The sequence below is a fragment of the Pezoporus flaviventris genome, unplaced genomic scaffold, assembly GCF_033815535.1.
Source record: "Pezoporus flaviventris isolate CSIRO_AGI_PZ_B2104156 unplaced genomic scaffold, CSIRO_AGI_Pfla_v1 ptg000213l, whole genome shotgun sequence".
NCBI classification, from domain to species: Eukaryota; Metazoa; Chordata; class Aves; order Psittaciformes; family Psittacidae; genus Pezoporus; species Pezoporus flaviventris.
The window spans coordinates 10,134,941-10,138,790 of NW_026892761.1; positions in this window are offsets into that span (position 1 = coordinate 10,134,941).

Consider the following 3,850-nt stretch of genomic DNA (forward strand, 5'->3'; position numbering starts at 1 on the left):
TACTATGGCAACTCTCTTCCATTATAGACTTCCCCACAGTTTGCTCTGGAGTCTTCATTTGTAAGTATACTCAGTCAGGGAACAGCCTTTCAGCTTTTCCACATACAGTCAGTACCCCACCCATTCACAGAAGTAACAGAATCAACCTTTAGTCTTTCCTGCAGCAGCTGCCTTGAGATGCTTCCAGCTGTCTCCTCACCAGATGTGCACTGTAATTGTTCCACCAGGGACAGTATTTGTCCTTAAACGTCAACATCTGGCAGATCTATTGTAGGGATTTAAAAGATAAAAGCAAGTCAACATATCCTCATAGAGGACAGAGCAGCTTAAAAAAAGTTAGATGGTGACTGATGGTGACTGAATTATTTCACCTGTGCTGGTGTTCTCTGACTCTACTGTCATAATGCACAACAGACACCTTGGGTGCTGTGATTGATTGGTGAACAGCTACACAAGGATTTTTGTTCCTGCCCACCTTTAGATTTTCACTTGGATGACAAACTTACTTGGAAGATACAGAAGTAGAACCAAAGTAGTTAACTCAGGTAAATACCAAAGCTGCCTGTATTTTACGTTCCTGTTTGCTTTGTTAAAATCTAGATCTCTACATACATGTTTAGTCTAATGTGTAACAAATAGATCATATGGCTGTTTAATCTGTTTCCAGTTTACTGCTCAGGGGTCTCGTGCCCCTCACTCAAGGCATGTGGTGGCTTTACCAGGGCACGCAGAGACTATTCTCCTCACTGCTGCATCAGCTAAAGTCTTGTAGAGAAAGAGAAGGGAGGTCAGGTATTCTTCTGCAGCAGCTGGCAGAAGAACTAGAGCACATGATGGAGCAGCAAGGGTCTGAAAAAAGGCAACTGCAACAGCAGAATATATAGAAGACTCCTGAAATTAGAAACAAAGCCAATCAGCCAAGTGTCAATCATTCACATAATCCCCCCCACCCTTCTCTAGGCCTAACAACTACAGAGTTTGTTACTGCAGGATGTCCAAGAGCAACACCACACCAAAATAAAGTCCAAAATGTCCTTCCAGGCTAAAGTTTGGAAAGGTAAGGATTTTGGATGAAGATCTGGATGCCAGTCTCAAGCAGCACACACATTTTCTTCATTTAATAAAGATCTTGTTTAGAGTTTCAGTTCTGACAGAACTTTAGCTGTAAAGCACTTCTGGCATGTTCTCCTCAAGGAGAAAGTGCAGGAGAAGCTACTTCAAATCTCTGAACATCTAATGGATTGTTTACTACACAGCATGATGAACTCCACATTCAGCCCTGGTTTGACAGATGACAGAATTTATGCCAGGGGACGTTTCACTACTCAAAAGAGCACACTCATATTTCATCTAGACAAAAGTAATTTACCACACATTGGTTTATAAAACAGTCACAGGATTTATTGAGATAAATACAAACAGAAAGTTACATAGATTCTCTATTCCAACAAATGAACAACACTTCCAGAGTGTCTTCCCTTAACTGGGCTCTAAACAACACTGTGTACAGACACAACTGCCACTGGGGCAGTCATCCTGACTGATGCCAAGTGCATATCATGCACAAGATACCAGTGAGGCTGAGTTCTAAGCAACATAACTAACATGCTTTGGATTACAAGTGCTTGATAATTTCCTATAGCATCCAAGCAATATTGCACCTACCAGCATTTTCATGTTCCTTAGCTAGAAATGTTTAAAACGGAGATTCTAACAGCTGATATGAAAGTGGTTCAACTACCTAACTTTGCTCCATCTGGCTTTTAAAATACTTATATTTGCATAATTTAAGCAACCCAGAGAACTGTATGCAAACACACCGCTTTATTCATCATTGCGTCCACAGGTCTAGTACAAGATGTAAAGTGCAGCCCTTAGACATGCTGAATCGTTTGGTTCAGTTCTAAACCAGAAAAGAGACAAACCTTGTAGAGGGTAAACCTGTTTAATAGGCCTGCATATTGTATACCAAAAACCCCTCACCCCCAAACTACAATGACCCCATTAGAACATGCAACTGTAGAGTTTTAACAGAGTTTTTAAATGCTCTACTGAAATCATATCATTTAAGCCAGACATGATTTCTGGAGCCAGAGAGGTACCAAAATACTGTTAAAACCAAAGAACTTTGTTTAGTCTTTTAGTGAACTCCTATAGCTGGTGGCTTACTGTTTACACATACTCTAATTAAAAACTCTTAGTGAACACTAACCAAACATGCTAAAACAGATGGAAGCTTGTGTTTTCCAGTGGATTACTGCAAGAAAAAGGTAACTATTTAAGAATATCTGACAAACAGAAATCTGGGTTGGGTTAATGTTCAAAGGATTTAAATTTATATACAGTGCATTTCAAACATACTTACATATACACACACTTAAAAAAACTGGTTCAGTGCTGAGAAATGTAATGAACTTATAATAAAAACCAGAAGTAAAACCTTGTCAGAAAGGCCTTAGAAAAGTTGAACTGTTAGAAAATACCAGTATAATGCCAGCATTAGAAAAAAGATATTAGAACTAGGAAAAAAAAATTTAACTCGAGGTCTTTTTGTTAAGAAATTGCAATCATAAAAAGTCTGCACTGAAGAAGCATTTGCTTTAAATTATAAAAAAAACCTGTAAAAAATAAAATGTAGAATCTTGCAGAGTTTACACTGTTGCTATACCAGCAGTGATAACTTCTGCCTGCCACTTCCAAAAAGCATTTTGTGGTCTCACAAGAAAACAATTTGTTACAAATACTGTACATATTATAATACAAGACTAGTTAAACCTATACAAAACTGAGCCCTCCAAAAACACAGAACCCAGCTGAGGAACCTGTTTGCTGTAACTGCAGGCAAGCCAGATTTAAATCAGAACAAAAAAAAACCAGTAATTTCTGTAAAAACCTTCACCTGTGTGAACTACTTACTAGTATAAGGAGTATATTTACTACTCATACTAAAAGGGAAATATTTACACAGGTATGTCTATAATAAAGTATCATGTTCAGAGAAAGTAACTTATTACATGAAACCATTCTTTAGTATTTAACCATTTCTGAACAGGACAAAACTCCAATCTAAGAAAATAAGACTTATTTTTTTTCAGGCCCTACATTATCTGCAAATCTGGAACACAACAGAAATCAGGATCCACCAAAAGTATCAGTTTATAATTTTCCAACTGGCAGAAGCTATTCAATTTCAGTAACAGAACTTGGTTCTACCTGTATATTCTTTCTTCTGAAACACCTATTTAAATACACTGGAAAAGTCCTACTTAAGATTACGTATCTCCAAAACCTTCATTTATCATTTGCCCCAAACCTTGCCATACAATCAACAAGTCATAGAACCAACTGCGTTACCACCTTTCCCCTGAACATTCGTTAGCTGGGGTTTTTCACAATTTAGAGTTCCTTCTTTTTCTTAGGAATACAGTAGTGACCAGTTTGGCATTTGAACACTGGATCAGTTAAAAGGTGGGTTTTGTTTTTGTTTTTTTTCAAAGGAGGTGTATGTAAAACAAACAACAAAATCCTGTAAGATTCTGTCATACCCTTCTACAGATACAGCACATGCACTGAACCCCTTAGATGAGCTGGACTTTGCCAGGGCAGAATGAGTGACTTTCAGTTTGGCAAATGTACAGTCTACCTACCACTAGGAGAGCCAGCAGTGAGGAAAACAGACATGTTAACACCTGTAAGGGTACAGCTCAGAAATCACAAATTAATAGAAATGAATAGAAAAGTCACAATATACAAAGAATCTTGATCTCTGTGCTTTGAAAAATATCACATTAAGTAAAAATGAACCATGCCTTAATTCTAGCAGAAAAAAGTGAAATTACTTTGGAGCTCT